Source organism: Condylura cristata, unplaced genomic scaffold (assembly GCF_000260355.1).
Source record: "Condylura cristata isolate star-nosed mole 26May11 unplaced genomic scaffold, ConCri1.0 scaffold00022, whole genome shotgun sequence".
In the NCBI taxonomy this organism is placed as follows: domain Eukaryota; kingdom Metazoa; phylum Chordata; class Mammalia; order Eulipotyphla; family Talpidae; genus Condylura; species Condylura cristata.
This window is the reverse complement of record NW_004567123.1, coordinates 31,486,764-31,504,004: the sequence shown is the minus strand read 5'-3', so window position 1 is coordinate 31,504,004 and position 17,241 is coordinate 31,486,764. Positions and strand designations below refer to the sequence as shown.

General features: G+C 46.6%; 1 protein-coding gene across 1 annotated transcript in view; it reads right to left on the bottom strand.

Annotated features, from left to right (window-relative positions):
• Positions 1–17,241, bottom strand: part of PTPN1 (protein tyrosine phosphatase, non-receptor type 1) — a 50,806-nt gene that overhangs the window by 31,348 nt on the left and 2,217 nt on the right. The gene's annotated exons all lie outside the window — the stretch shown is intronic.

Genomic DNA, 17,241 nt, shown 5'->3' with positions numbered 1-17,241 from the left:
TGAGTACAGGCCACCTGAAAGTCTTCCTTAGGAAAGTGTCTACTTAGGTCTTCACCCACTTTTGTCTTTTGTTGCTGGACAGTTTTAGCACCTAGCAACCTTTGGAAAACAGCTCCATGCCAGATGTGTGCTGTGCAAATACTTTTTTCCTGGTTTGTAGATTGCTATTTTGTTTTTTGTGATGGTTCCTTTTGAGGTACAAAAGCTCCATTCTTAGTTTGCTGTAGTCCCACATGTTTATTTTTCCTCTGGTTTTCTCTGCCACTGGTGTGCAGTGCCCAAATACACCTTTTTGGGGTGGATGTCCTGTAGTGTGCTGCCTCGATTTCTTTCAAGTGTTTTATAGTTTCCGTCCTTATATCCAGATCTTTAACCCATTCTGAATGAATCTTTGTGTGTGGGGTTTGTGTAGATCTACTTTTATTTACTTTGCATGTGGCTATCCAGTCGCCAACATCATTTGTGAAGACATCCATATGGCCTACAGACACAGGCAAAGTTGTTCAGCAGCACTTTTTATAAGGGAAATGCAAATCACAACCACGAGCTAGGACCTCACCCCTGAAGAATGGGCCATGTCAAAAGGAATGGACACCACTGTTGATGGGCATGCGAGTGGATACAGCCTTTCTGGCAATGTTTGGCTGCTAGGTTGGCTATGGGGCGTGGGAAGAGGGAGTTGAGGGATGTGACATTTAGGGGAAATAAGAGCCCCAGAGACAACTGTTTCCAACACTGCAGGGCTAGGCCCTGCTGTGCCAGTCAGACCCCTCTGGAGTCCCGTCTGCGATGATGCCCTGACAGTATGATGATATTAAATACAGTACCCATTATCATGCTAAAATTCTGCAGGGAAATCTCACACTGGAAGGGAGGCTGCAGATGAAATAGATTCTTTGGTTAAGCCTGGAACTTCACCATTCACAACACTGATCTATAGAAAAACCCGATCAGAATCCCAGACAAGCACATTTCAAACTTCTGAGCAGGACAGTCTGTACTTGTGCGCTTGGTTACCATTTTGATGCTGTGCCAGTCAGACAAGTCCACCTGAACACTGTTGCCTTGAATGGACCCAAACAAGGCTGCAGGGACACTCTGGAGGGTAGCAAACTCACCACCAGGCGCCCCACAGGCAGGCCCCACCAGGGGTTCACCCAAAGCCTGCTGATTTTTTTGAAAGGTCTATATAGTGATATTGAAAAACAAGCAAAAAGCAAAATTCATGAATACAAAATTTGCCACAAAATGACCCTGTGCTATTTCACAGATGACTGCTATTAGTTTTCTGGCTATTTATTAGCCTCTCCCCCAACCTGTCAAGCTTCCATTTGCATCCTCTTCAACTGGCATTAGTGACTACAGCTGTACCCCCACATTCAGAGGGGAAAAGACACGACAGACTAGCTAGCAGAAGCAGCAGTCCCCTGCTCTGTTGCAGTCAAGGGTCATGAGGCACACGAGAGAACCCACGGTTTGGTTCCAAGTCTGTAGCCAACACCACATGCCCTGTACCCTTATACGGCAGGAGTCCCAAGCGCCAACATGTTGGTAATGGCTGCTGGTGGTTGTGGCAGGCATGGCGGAGGGGAGGGAGGAGAAGCAGGGAAAGAGGCAAACAAGACAGGGTGGGATGCAGGGAGAATGCAGCAGCGCAAAGACAACACAGGACTGCCCGGCACACGGACCTCACGCCCTGCTGTCCGGGGCTTGTGAGATGCTGGCCAACAGGCCTGTCTTGAAAGCTGTATTTCTCTCCAGTCCACAACTGTTCTGCCTCTGTGCCATCCTTGTTAAAAGGCAATTTTATGTTCAGAAAAAATCTCAGTAAGTAACACCGAGGATTCAGATCCACTGCTCCGGTTGAGGTGACCAGAATAAAGGCAGGTGAGCCCAAGGCCTGAGGAAATCTCAGGTCTGTTGAAACCCATCACCCTCATAAAAGGCAACCTCAGAGTTCCAGGAAAGGAGAAAGACACTGCGCTGGAAGAAGGGGGTTCTCTCTGCTCTTTACCAATCACCGTGGACCCCAGTCAACAGAGCAGTTCTTCCCTCAAGTCACTTACCACGACGACTCACCACAAGGTAGGTGACAGAATAGTGCCTGGCAGATTGTGAAATTAGGTGTTTTTATTCTAAATTCAACTCTACTCACACAGAAATTCCAGTTTAAATGACAAATGTACCCCCAAAATAAATAAATAAATCAAATACAGCTAAGAAATCAAACCAACCCTAAAAGCCCCTTCTTCACCAGGCTAGACATGCCGCTCAGCTCCAAGCCACATGCCAAGCTTGCCAAAGGAAGAACAGGCTTTCACTCGTTTGTGCCTCCTCCCTCTTCTCCATCCAAATGCCACTTGTTTCCTAAGACCCAGAAGGTGAGGGAAAGTTGAGATTCACAAGTAACAGAATAATTTTCAGGGCTGAACCAAGGAATATAAAGACAAGAACCTAAAAACAAAAACAATGACTTCATTTCAGATGCAAATGCTCTACCTGCCCAGTATACTTTTGAAGTAACCTTCTGGCAAGATCAGAATCTCAGGAAATTCCAAACAAATGAAACTCCACAGGCAAATCACTTTGGAGAATGATGTAAACTTTGGAGCCTACACATGCTACTCCCACTCTTGCCTGGTTCTTTACTTTTCTAGAGGACCACCACGCCAACGACAAAATCATACGTTAAGACGAGCTTCTGCAAGTTGACAACTCTCTGGCTTTTAATAAATGCCTCTATTTCCTGTCAGCATTGGCCAGTCGGAGATACCAAACCTATGAAGGCTGGACAGGGGAGGCGCTCATCCCACTGACATTTCTCAAATGCCAATGGCCACATGCTGGAACACAAGAACTAATAAACCACGGAGAAAACACCCCTCAGAATGTTCTATGCATGGCACAGGGGCAGGATCCAGTGAGAAAGACAGATGACAGCTAAGTGCTAGGTATCCACACACACGTATATCTGAGAGGTGGCCACTGAGATGAAGTCCAGCTACCTGTGACGCACTATGAAGGACCAAGAATCACACGCCATCCTGATCAGAAAGGCCTGCTCCTCTCCTTGGGGAGATAAACCTCACAGAAAATCAACATAAAGGGTAATAGTGAAAACAAAGTGTGTACTAAATTGATGGCAGTCAGTAACACATGGTTTACACCACCGCATCAACTCAGTGCCTGTCTATCAACCACAGTTTCCAATTCACAAACTTTCTAAACAGCATCTGTTCTGTGACGTGCTAATTAGCTAGTAAGAAATACAAATGACTGAAACCAAGTAGCCTCTTCCCTTGTAAGACTGGAGGGTTACTTGGTAATAGATAGGTCAACAAGCAGTTACAGACAATGGGCGTAATTACCCTCCAATCCCACGAGGTGCTATCAAAGCAGATTACAGGGCTTACCTGGAAGAGGCACCTAGCATGAAGAGGGCAGAAGGGCAGGCATCCTCTTTGAGGATGCCTAAGACATGACTGGCAGGAAGAACAAGAATCAGCGAGATAGAATGTTCCAGGCAGAGGAAACAGCATACGCAAAGGCTCTGGTGAGAGAGAGCGAGCATTACCATTTCAGGAGCTAAACGTGCTTCTGAAAGTTGCAGCAGAATGTGTATGTGCGTGCTCGGAATTCAAGGGCCATTATTACTTCCTGGGTAAACAGATGAGACAGTCCAGGAAGAACAACTTGTCAAGTGAAATGAGAAGCGTGGGGAAGAGTCTTGAGGAACTTCCCAGTTGAGAAGCAGCCCAAGCGTGAGCCCCAAGACTAGCTACAGAAGGAGACGATATAAAAGGAAAGGGAAAGGACAAGAGAGTATGGAAATGGGGCTCGAGAATATTCAACAGCCTCGGTAGATGATGCTAAAGATGCAAAGTGTCCTCCCAATGAGGGCAATAAGGACACTCAGTGACCTTGTCAGAATCACTTCTCTGGCTTGGTGGGGCGGAGCCTAACTCCTCTGGGTCAAGGAGTGACTGGAAGGTGAACAATGGGCACAGTGACCGATTTATTTCAAACATTCCCAATGGAGAAGAAACCGTAGGGGAGCTCGGCTGGAGGAGGCCTGCGAACTAAGACCTGGTGGGGACGGAGTGAGATGGCTCTGGAGGAGGGCCAAGGACTCCTACTGGGAGTCACCAAGCCCTTCAGCGGCCACTGGGACGCTGAGATGGGAAGGCGTAGGGAGCAGATGGAAGGGCTGTTTAGGCAGGGACGAAAACTACTTTCTCCTTGCGAGGACGAGGTAGAAGGTTGGCAGATAATTCCATCTAACAGCCACCGCTGAGGGCAACGCAGCTTGGCTAAAGACTGGATTTCTGAAGGCTGCGTCCACAAAGCTGGCAGAGCTCCAGCATCACCAGCACCTAGGCCCATGGAGAAAGTAGGGCGACTAGCCTGGTCCAGGGCCACAGCTTATCACAGGCTGATGGCATAAAGCTGGGCAAAAGGGCCAGGAGAACTGGAGAGGCAGCATCTCAAGTGACTGACCATTGTCTTCATAAAGAGGGAAGTGAGGGCGGGGTGGGAGGGGCAGGTAGAAATCTGGATGAGGACAGGAAGTGACTGAGGGAGGCACAGGGGAGGAAGGTTTGAGTCTGAAGAGGTCACTGGGTGTGACAACCCCCAAAGGCCAGGACAGGCTTACAGCAGGGACACAGCACATGAAGTTCCCAGGGGATGAAGTGATATCAGGCGGGCTGAACAAATGAATGCTGGTGTGTCTCAGGATGACCAGCCTCGGAAGACACGCCAGCCCAGTTAAGGGGAGAGGGAAGCAGAGGGGCCCATTCAGATACAACTACCATAACACAGGCAGGTTAATTTGACTAAGAAAGCTCGGCAGAATCTTCTAGACAGATACATGCCCATGTTCACATTCGCACATGCACACCCCCCTCTCCCAGTCTTCCCTTCAGCCCCCAGTATTTTCACTGTCCTCAGCAAATATGAAGACAAAGCATGACAGACGCACACGAGAGCAATCCAGAGTTTGGACTTCTATAAATGGTGCCTCTTGATAATTCTTTCTTCCTTAGCTTCTCTCCTTCCTCACCACCCTGCTCAAAAACAGCTGCATTTACCTAGCAATGTTCTGGTCACTAAGTAGCAATGTTTTACTTACTCTGCAGAGAGGCTGTGGACTATTGTTTTTCTACCCAATTCTGCTTTGTTCAGTCTATGGTGTCCAGGGACATGTACAGAGATCCAAAATAAAACTGAAACGGGGGGGGGGGAGGGGGAATAATCCCCTCATGATTATGAGAAAAGCAGCCACAGCTTCTTCAATTCTACTTTGTCATCCATTGGTAAGGAAAATTCTCCCCTTGCCAAGTCTTCAAGTGAGCAGCAATCAGCAATTACTTTTTTAAACTGAATCCAGGATGGCACCAAGACACAATCTTTATAGCCAGAATCAGAAGGAGGAGTCAGAAAGGTGTTTCCACCACCCTCGTGGTTGGTGGGCACCAATTCTGACTGCTCCCAGTGGCAAGGAGCGGGCGTGGCAAGTGTGTGAATGGAAAGCAGGCAGCCGCAGCAAATCCTTCAGCATTGCTCAACACGGTAACGTCTGTGTTTAAGTAGTAGTAAAGCCTCAGAAATGAAAAGATAAAGCGTAAAAATGAAGGTTATCAGGCATATAAGAGTAGCCCACTGCCAGTGAACAAGTGATTTTACACGGTACTTGACTTCCAAGAATCACTCAAACAGAGCCATCTGTGTACCAAGAACTGTTAACAAACAGCCCGCCTAATGCGACACGGTCAGTCAAGCTTATTAAAAATACCCTTTAAAATTCACCAGGAATAAATGAGATTTTGTTCCTCATAGTGTCAGATGCATATCAGGTGGATAGATGCATATTTTCCATTTATTCTTAGACTAGCTTATACTTAAAAGAGCCTCTTAAAAACATAACTCTGCCGGCCCTCCCTGGTGGTGCAGCACCAGGTTAAAGCACTGCACTGAGAAGCTAAAGCCACTTCCGCATGAGTTCGATTCCCGCCTGCCCCGGAGGTGACCACATGGTGTGGCAGACCTCTCCTGACCAGCCCGCTGCTCCCCTCAGCAGTGTACTTCGTCGATCTGCCTGTTCTGCTCCCCGCTCTGTCTCTGGTGAATCCTCTCACCCCCTGCATCTCTGGCCTGTACCCCAGTTCTATATGAATAAATATATCTTTAAAAACAAAAAAAAACATAACTCTGCCTTTTGTACAGACTAAAGACTATCTGCATACACATTTAGACAAATAAACTTTACATGAAAGGTATCCACTTGCTGCAATCAAGATAGTATTATCTGCCTGTGAAGTGCAGAGCACTTGTGCTATAAAATGACAACGACATTAACAGCCTCCTCCTGGAGAAGACACCTGCACAGACCTTAGTGCTGCACAGCGGTATGACATCAAGGTCACAGTATCCCCATCGTGGTGCAGGTGAGACATAACAGCACAGGAAAGAGAGAGAGAGAGAATGCATGTGAACTGTGAAGGGTTTGGAAGGAGGGTTAAGACTGAAGAAGCCGAAAGTTAAATATGCCCCACGTGTTCAAGCCTGGGTAACGTTAACACTGAACATGGCCAGAGAAGGGCAAGGAGGAAGCCCCAAATTGGAGAACACCCGGGTTCATACCTGCTAGCCCTTGGAATCTGCACTTAGATATTAGCTTGAAAGACTACTCCTTCCAGATAGTTCAGTCTGTTCTTTCTGTGCCCAATTCCAACTGGCTTCCTCCTCCCCACAGCAGCTGGGCCTGGGCCTATAAGCTCCCAACGTGGGTGGCCTCTGCTTAGCCTCTTTGTTGGTAGATTGTGCAGCTTCTTGAGGGCAAGGAGTAGATATGTGTGGCTCAGCACTTACCTGAGGTGCCTAACACCTAGTAGCAGGCATGTAGTTACAAAATGACTGAATGGATGACAGTGCCTGCCGGGACTCTACAATACAGAGAGAACCAATAAAGGATGATGAAAAGCTTCATGGAGAGACTGGTCTGCAGGTACTAGGTTTTCATTTCATCTACATTTTTACAAAGTAGGAAGTGATGGCCAGATCACTGAGCTGGGATTCCGTTGGGAGTGGGGGGCGCAATATAAAACTTAGACAAAGACCTGGATTGTCTTATAATGGTAAAGAATCTTCCTTATCCATGGCTTGTTCTAATTTGTCACATATAACACACCTCTATGAAATAATAGATGTTCAGAAGGATCAAAGAAAGAACAATGTCCTCCAACATAATATAATAGTCACTTCTGTTACTGAACAGGGATAGGCATCTCTAACAACCTAATCCTTGCAACCTACGGTATTTATTTTAATCATGGCTATCAACTACTTCATCTTTTGATAACGTAGAAAAACATCTAATCACAAGCTGACATATGACAATTGGTATCACTTTATACCAAGTCACAAAGCAAGTCATTCAGAGCACTACTTAGATTAATCAGTGCAAGCTTGTTTGTGCTAGTCACTTTTTAAAAAAAATCAATTCCCAGAGGGACCACCCAACTTCATTTCCAAGCTGGTCTTCAAAAGTAGTTCCTGGAAATAACTGAACACGAGACAAAAACACAGTCACACTCATTAGCCTGAGCTGGAAAAAAAAAATGGTGGCAGCTCCCAGACTTCCACCAAAGCAGGAGGGGCTGGGTGAGGGGGAAAAGAGAAGGGCAGGCCACAGCACCCGGCTGGTAACTCTACCCGGGGCTCGGGCCCTCCCCTGGGCGCGGCGCTAAAGCACAGCACTTTACCCTGGAGCTCAGGGGCCGGGCGACCCCTCAGGGATGCTCGGGAGCAAACCTTCGCCTCTGCCTTTATTCCCTGCTTCTACTTTATGCAAAAGAGGCTGAGTATCGTTTTCAGATGATGTTAATTCTAATAGTATCAAGATCCAAGAAACAACCCCAGTTTAGAGCAGGGGCTGTGGAAAAGGGCAAGGAGAGTACAGAAACGAGTACAAGCCCTGGGTGAGCAAAGCCCAAGACTGGCACAGGTTCGGCCAGTAGGAGCAGACATGTCATTGCTCAGCAGGTCACGCCAAAGCGGGCTCAAAAGGTGTGGTTTTCAGATTTTTCCAGTGAAGTCAGAAATCTAGGTTTCTGGATGATCTCATGGTTTGTAAAAAATGGCAAAACTCCTACTTTTGAAAAACACAGTCAAGCAGCAAAATATGACTGCTGGTGACCAACGTGTGACGGCTAGGTAAGAGGTAAGGAAACTGGGCGAAGGTCAAAATCGACACAGCACCTCTTCCTACATGTGGGGAGCAAAGGCTCTCTGCACAAGTGCGCTTCTCTCCTGGCAGGCTCCTCCGGCCCACAGCCCTTCTTTCACATGGTCAGACTGGATTCTGGACACGGTGACAGCAGCAGAGAACGTGTGGTTCCGACACCTAACTGCCCTCCTCACACACAGCCTGCTATGGAAGTACGGTGGGTGGTGTAGAAAAATGGTGCCTGCACGTAAAAGCGCCTCATGCAGGGCCTGGGCCCGGGCAACTCAGGAATGTGTCAGCTGTGACAGGGCTCTACCATGAATGAGAGGAGGAATGGAGCAGACTGTACGTTTCTCTCTTGAATTCTGGTCCAATTATAAAACACAATGATCATCTTCAGACATGGGGAGAATTTCAAAGGAAACTGCAATCATCAAAGTGGCATTTTGCAATTTCATAAAATCATCTGATTTGTGACCTCACAAGGCATTTTATTCTTTTCAAGACTATCATGGCATGTTCTCATTTGACTTAATATGAAATTTTAAAGTGCTGTCCCACTTTTAAATAGGAGAAGCACAGAACACAGAAGGCTACCAAGTCCAGGCATGAGCAGGACTTGAAGCCTCAGTTTTTCCATAAAGGCTGTTCCCTTCTGAGGTTCCTCGTGGTAACCACGCAGCTGGGGAATGTTAGACTCGAGTCGGGCTGTAGGTTAGCTGGCTAAGCCTTATTTTACAGGGCCTGCCTGCAACTCCCTCAAGGTCTCATGCCAGTTAATGGCAGACACAGGAAGAATCCCAACCCAGGTTTCTCGAGTCCTGTGTTTCCATGATCTCACAAGTCCCTGGGAGGATGCAGCGCAGCTTGGGAATAAAGACTTGAAATAAAACAGTCTGTGTGACACTAGCCAGTGCTGGAGACAAACATGAGGCCCAGCCCTGAGGAGCAGAACACTCTACCCACGAAGGGCACCAGTGGAGAAGGTTGCCAAGCACTGCCAACCCACGTCTTGCCTGAAAACATCTCAAGATGCCATGCTACGTCACTACACAAATTAAAGTGTGTAAATATATATTTGTATACACACACACATATATACCTACTGTGAATACTGGGGTTGCTCAGAATTAAATCCTCTGATACCAACTGTGCCCTTGTGGCTACTGGTTTGGCACAGGCGCTCCCAGCCTCTGTGAAAGAATCTCATTTACTTGCTGGAAAAGTAGAGATTTCTCTAAACAAAAGATCGATGCTTTTAAAGGTATGTAACCGTGCTTCAAACAGCTCAACTTCCAAAGTACTGAGAAAATAACTTTTGAAATCTAGCCAAGTATGGGATATAGGTTCTGTCCCACATTCAAAATTTGTCTTTCTAGAAAGCATGCTTTAATGTCAAAGGATATAGAGCAAGCTGTGAACAGGAGACTAAAATTAGCTCAAACCACAAATAACCTAACACACTTATCACTTCCTTAGGATCAACCTACAAAAATCAAACATTAAAGGCATTTGTTAAACTAAAGGTCATGCCAATTTAATCCTCTAACTCCAGTTGTATCCTTTTTTCTTTTAAAATGGATCTGACATGTAAACATTACCAAAGACAGGCATTTTATTCATTCAAAGGCAAGTAGAAAGGAAGCCATTACAGCTGAGTTTTGTCCCATAAATAAAACAGCATGTACCATGTAGGCCGTGAGTGGTTAGAACGGCAGCCACCTCCTCAAACTGAAGATCTGAAATTTGAGGCAACGGACCACACCCATCTCCAGCTGCGTTTCACGCTAAGAGCTGGGGACACATCAGACTCTGACTTCAAACCAAAGAACGCCTCTGTCTCCTCGAGCCATTTCTTTCCTACTTTCAAAAGCAACTTCTAACTAACAAAATCTGTTGAGAAACACTGAAGTCGTTGCCATCAAGGAGTGGAATAAGTTGCAAAAGGAGGTTCTATTGACAAATGCGTAATATGAAAAAAAAGATACTTAGGTTTGTTGAATTTCAATGACTTTCACAGTGATTCTCTCCGAGTGATCATGCCAGTTTGATGTCTTCTCAAGGAAATTTAGACTCAAAGGATGAGAACAAGCGATGAAGTAAAGACGAATCTAGAACTACCGACTGCCACTGTGTATTCTTCAATGTTGTGAAAAAAGCCCCAAAATGTTCCTCCCGGCGGGTAGAAAAATGAGGGACAGGAGCAGCCCTGGGTGCTAGTGAGAAGAGATGAACTCTGACCAGGGCCACTAGTATCCTGGGTGTGTGACAGAGGCCGAGGAGGCCACGGGGGCGATTTCGTAGCTCAGTTCGCTTAGACATGGCGCTGTGACAGGGACACAACAGCCGTTAAAGGGTGCTCCCGGGGGGGGGGGGGGGGGCGGGGGGGATTCTCGGGGAATATCCAGGGGACGTGTGAACCAGCCGACCCCTACGGGTGGCTAAATTACCTGGTCTACTGGGGAATGCTCCAGAAATGGGGCCTTGCGCCTGTAAATCAGATGGGACATACATGATGCAACTTCCTGATCACGCAGCATTCTGCCGCCCCCTCTTCATCCCACCTCCAAGGGTGATACCAACTGGCCCCAGCAACCAGGAGGTGGTATCAGAGAGAGGAGAGCAATAATGAGAGTGCCCTTAACATTTCGAGTCAGGGTAAAAACGAAACAAAACAAAATACCCTCCCCACCCCTGAAAAGACTACCAAAAATCGTAGAGGCCCCTTCTCTGCAAAAGTGAGTCACAGAGTACTCGTGACTCAGTAAGGGGCCCGCACTGCCGCGACCCTCCGAGAGCCACAGTAAGTCCTAGCTGAGCAGCAAAGCATTACAAAATCCAGAAGGGATAAATATAACACTGACAAATGTTTAGCCAGCAAGAGAATTCATAGTTAATTTGCCATATTGTGCTAAATGCAGCTTGTCTATTTGTTCTCTTGAGTGAAGTTATATTCAGAAGTGATTTCATCCGCAGACATTTTTAAGTAGCCCTATGTTCTCAGGAGAACTCCAACTATTTGGAACAATTACTTGATGTTTACTTTCCTGTAAGCAACTCACAACACTGCATAATCCTCTGAGCAATCAGGACTCATCAGCATCTGAGCTGCCTGCTGGGACTTCGTGTGGCACTTTTTAAAACGAGATTCTTCAAGAGGAAGGCTTACACAGAGGAGCAATGCACGGAGAAAGAAAACAGGAGATGTATTTCACGTGAAGCACCAGGGTAAGGGCAAGAGTTCTCTTTTGTGATCACTGACAAATTAAAAACACACTTTGGAAACCTAGTTTTGCTAAGCTCATCTTATCTTTGCAAGTGGTGTCGCTCACCCACAAAAGCCACAAGCACAGCCCAGGCTTTTCCTTCTTCATCTGTAGAAGAAAACATGCCCCACTCCGGCGTGGGCAGGACCCTCTGCAAGCAGCCCAGCGCACTCGCACCGGGCCGGGGCCTTCCTCCGAGCACTGAGCCCCAGCAAGGGCTTCGAATTTCTGGGCACAACACTAGACCGAGGGTGGAAGGGAGGACGTGTATTTTCCAGAGGAAAAACAGACCATGTCACTGCATGAGCCCCGGTTTGTGAGTCTCGGTCACAGGCTCAGCTCCTGGAAGCACATGTCCAGCGTGTCACCCTGGGGCACCAATGAATCTGGGCTGACCCGGCAGCCTCACAAGCGCGCAAGACTGCAAACAACTGTCACCGTTCGTTCAACAAGACTTACCGGCAGTTACTATTTCTGTGTGCTGTGTGGCCCAAGCCACATCCCGAAGCGTGACTGCTTAGGGGGCCACACGTTCCGAGCAAAACTCGTCCCATGGAATGTTCCTGTGTCCAGTGTTCAGACACTCAACATCTATAAACCGATAGCCCGACGCTCACGACTGTCAAGATGCCTTGAGAAAGGAGGGTGCGGCCATTCCAACCAGGAAGCTGGCTTTCACGCCAAGTCAAGCATTCTTTTGAAAATGCTGGAGACTCAGGTACTTCCTTCTAGAACATGCAGATGGGTGAAGCGGTTTCCTATTCAAATGAAGTTAGGCCAGATGCAGGTTTCTTCCTAAAATTACAACATGGAGGGGGCTACTCTTCGCAGACCTCGTTGGGGTTGAATCTTTCGTAAATTCTCAAGAATCAGTTCCCCTATCTTTTACAGGAAAAACCACCCAATTGCTGCTTAGAGACAAGCTGCAAGTGTAGCTCATGTTTCGGAGCTACTCATTTTCCCACATTACTAAACCCCATGGGCCATGCTTACTAAAAATGTTTCCTCTCTGGGGGAAGACAACTCAACTGGGTCTCCGGCACCTTCACGAACTTACTATCAGTTTTTGAACTTATGGTGCCCACCTACCCAACACACCTCAGCAAACTGAGGAACCACCGTGGTGTTTGTAAGGATTACGTCAGAAAGCTAACTTCTCTTTGTGAGTAAATTAAAGACTTGTATCACTTGCAGGAACTTAGTGACCTCAGTCCAATAGTACTCTTACAAAGGATTAGAAGCGCAAAGCAGAAAAAGGGACCAACCCAATATTGCTTGTGTTAGAGCTGAGACCAGAGAAAAAGCAGAAGATGAAACCACTTGGGCCAGAGAGGTCTGATCAAAGGCCAAAAATGTCTGCCTTCACCATACTTTAAGAAAAAAAAGCTAAGTATGGTAAGCGTTGTAACTTTATAGAGAAGCACATTTTACCACAAGCGAAACACATTTTATCAGCCAAAGACATGCAAAGTCCATCTAGAAGGCGAGTCGGCACAAGACAAGAGTGATGAGGACAGAGTCGCTCAGCAATTCTTAGAGAGACAGCTGCATCTCACCCCTATTGCAGACAGAGCACAAATCTGTTGTCACACCCATCAGCTTCTCCTGAGTGAGAGTGCAAGCCTGCACTCCACGCCACACTACATTGTGAGACGACGTAACCGCCTCAGCTGGTCCCAGCTCCCAGCACGACCTTCGGGCAGTGAATGAGAGCTATGCTGTCTCCATCACCCCTCCCCAGAAGGGGAGCTGGGGACCACGTCTGAGTGTCTTTACGTTTTCTGGGTCTAGCAGTTGGGAACAATCAATGCAGCCTCGACACTGCCAGGCACTTACTCTGTGCCAGGTGCAGCAAGCACCGCGAGGAATGAGAAAGAGGGAGTACTGCCTTTGGGAAGCCCGGCCTCCAGGAGAGATGTGGAAAGGAACAGCTTCAGGGAGCACTAGGTTTCCAAAGTGCTAGGAATAAAGCTGTACAGAACGCTGTGCAGAAAGCAACGATGGGTGTGGAGAATGTACTAGCGTGACTAGAGCAGACAGGACACGGGAAGGGATGTCTGGTACCCAACTGCCATGGGCAGAAGTTTGGGCCTTACAGGGAACAGGAAAGCAGTAGGAGCAGTTAAATAAAGGAACGACAGGCTCAGGTCTGTTTTTCACACAATTACTCAATGATAATGGTGGGGTGGGGCGGGGAAGGGGTGGGGGTGGAGGGGGTTCTGGGAAGCAGGCAGAGAGCCTGCTGAGGAATATACTAATATACAACTGTGCCCCTCGCTTGAGAAAGCATGGCAACATTTGAGCATATAGAACATGGGGGCTGTGGAAACGATGCCAAGGGGGCCAGTCAATGAAACATGGCAGAGTGAATCAGGAACTACTCCAAAGTCCCCAGCACTCTGGACTCAAGACATGCACAGTGAAGGACAGCAACAAACCACTCTGGCCAGGGACAATGGCCCATTTCATGCACACAGGCAGGTGTGGAGGGACGTGCCCGGCCTATCTGTCAGTATTAGCTGATCACCCACGAACAAATGAACACAAACATAGAGGGAGAAATGCCAGACTGAGCAAAATATATATGCATCCAGGGAGGCCCGAGAATAAGTACCTGCAATTGAAAGCACAGCATAGGACAGAAACTGCCAAAAAGATTCTGTGATCTAACAGAACAAAGAAAGACAAGTAAGGAAAACAAGTAAAAGAAAGAAAAGAGAAATGGCAGTCATTTCAGCAGTTTGGGATCTGAGACAAACAGGCCCTCCAGGAAATTTCTTTTCATTTCTATCATGAAATTTAGCATCCATCCAATTATATTATTCAATGCCAAGTATTTTTATAGGTTGGGGAAGCTATTCATGGTAAAATGCCGAGAGCCATGGGGAGGCTCTGGAGCCCCAGGTGGGTAGCTGGCCACAGCAGCAGCACCACCAACCCCGCTGACATCTCAGGATCATCACACACGATTCGCTTCCCTCCCTAAAACATACTGGTGACGTGACACGAACGACAGCAAGGTGCTCCTCTCTCCACTATTTCTACTTTTGCTCCCAGTTAATTTAATGTGAATCCAGACAATGATGAAAGTCTTTATGCCATTTCCAAGTGGCGATCAGACCTAAACGGAGTTCGCTTAAACCATGGCTAACCAAGAACATTCAGATCAATGGGTCACTCAGATGACTAGGACTTCCCAAGCTCTCCAATGTGATTTCCGTTTGTCTTTTAAAAAAATATATATGTGATGATGTTGAGTCATAGTATACAGATCTTCCTCCCCTGCACAAAATGCAGAGAATGGTACTTAAATAAACACTACCAGGAAATTGTATGTTCTTGAAATATAACAGAAGCTGTACACAGAGCAGTGAGGAATTTTCGTGAACTACTGTTATAACATGGTGTTAACCTCCTCAGGCATTAGGTTGTATTTCATAATGAAAGCAGCTATAAAAACAAATGTCAATTGGAAAAGTGGTCCATTTTACAAAGCCTGTCTCCAACACAGAATAAATCTTGCCTTCAAGACACAAGCTATTGTCAAATTCTCCTTTAACTGAAACAACCAAATCATTCACACTGAAAAGAGTCAGAGAATCAAAGAATTTAGAGCAAAGAGAAATCAAACATTTGACCCAAGCCCTACGGCTGGAGGTATTAGAAGCTGTCATTCATGTGAGCCCGCTTTTCTCTTATTCCAGCTTGAAAACCAATTCCTTTCCCCGAGCTGTTCTGTCTTGCCTTTTGGACAGCCAGACCAGACCAAACCCCAGTGCTGAGCACTCCTTCCAATTTTCAAACCGGTAATTGTTCCAATGATAGAAAACAATTTTTAAATCTGCCTACATATGCTACCCAAAACTGACTTTTTATAGATTAAATGTTTAGGATCTGGATTACTTACTTATCAGCCTAACAATTAAAAACATGGTTACTGGAGCAGAAGCTTTGCCTGAAACATTGGTTTTCAAAACTATCACATTTCCAGGCATTCAAACAAAGGTCCACTTCACTCTTTGTTCTCTTCCCAATTGTTTTCAAGTTTTTGCAACTTTTGTTCTAGGTAGAAAAAAAGCTTAATAGCACTGCCTTGTTTACAAAATTTGAAGCCAAAATTACATATTCTTCCCATCACAATAGACTAAGCAAGCTCAAAATGACTTTGTAAAAGGCGGTCCTGATTGTGGCGTGCCAGAAAATATTAACCTAATTTTTAAGTTCCATTTTTCAATACACACAATTTCTTTGGATTCCTGAAAAACAGTGGTTTGGGGCACCTACTTCGCCACTTCAGACTCAAGGCCACTTGAACTGATACTTTTTAAAAGCCACCTTTCATCTTAAAAGGGAAAAGAGCTGCTAATTTCAATTTCAGGAAAGACAAGCATCTGTATGACAGAGGTAAGAAAGTCCACAGCGGCCAATTCTCCCAGATCAAAAGAAACCACCTCCAGGAACGTGGCAACCAGTAAGAAGCTGAGGCCATCTCCACACACAGCAATCCTGACTAACTCTGGGGGCTCAAATGCAGTAGAGAAATGTAAGAACAATGAGGGTGATTAATTGAAGACCAGTGCGCTCCATGCTGGTGGCGTGCTCAATCCAGTTTTAGTCACGCCGGGGCGACAGGTCAGACTTGTCTGGCTGAAAACAGTATTTGAAAGTGAATTCAACTCGGAATTTTTGTAATATGAAGATGTGGCCACCTCCATTTCCGGATAAAGGATTCCTCCCAGTGCTTCCCAAAGGCCACCTCTACTGGGAGGGGGCTATCCAAATCCTCTGCAACACTCGGCCCACTGTGTTTTCATTTAAACCACTTAATAGACTCTACCGCATTAAACCGGATGCAGAAAATAGGTCTACACATTTTCATAGTCAGGAGTGGAATTCATTCAATTAACAACTCAGAGAGACTAGGCAGGGAAGACAAATGTTATGTCTTGACCGATCACAGGAATACTGGTTACAGTGGTTATAAATATCAGTGTGTCCGGAGCTAATATACATTACCGTCCAAGTGAAAAAGAACCCTGTCAACTAAGTCGATGCAAATCCACATGAAACCCAGCCTGCCAAAAAAGCGGCTTTTGTTAGTCAAGCATACCAAAGAACTGCTTAAAGCTTTTTTCCTTTTTAAGTGGGGCTCAAAATAGATTTTAATACTACCAGCTGATGGATCTCACAATTTGCCTTTTGAGCCTATAAACTGAAAACAGAATAAACGGCCTCCTCCCTTTACACAAGTAACAAAATCTCTCTATTCTGTGCATGGCCATGTGAGTGTGGTTTTGGTTAATCCTCACAACCCCCGCAATGACATTTAATAGGGAGCACATATTTTCCTGCGAGGATTTAGCTGCCGGTGGAAGCAGAGCTCTTCGTATTTTTAATCTGATGCTTCCGAGATCTGCGAGACACAACCTTCCCAGCTCATTTAGGAAGCCCCGTAGCACACAAGCAATGAGAGAAGAAATGGTCGTGTCAGCCTTGAAGGATGAGCTGGGAGAAGTCACGCTCTTTTCAAGAGGCAAGGACGCCAGGTCGCCCTGCCGGGGGGAGAGAGGAATGTGCGCCCCGGCGAAGTGGGGACCGCCGGCCTGGCTAGAACGCTCTGGTGCCTGGTGCTTGGGCTCCTCACTGCGCTCCCAGAGCAAACGTCTCTGTGACAGAGCATCCCTAGTCCCCTTCCCTGGGCGAGCCCACCTTCCAGGCAGTGAGGCACGACCCCGTTTTGATTCCTGT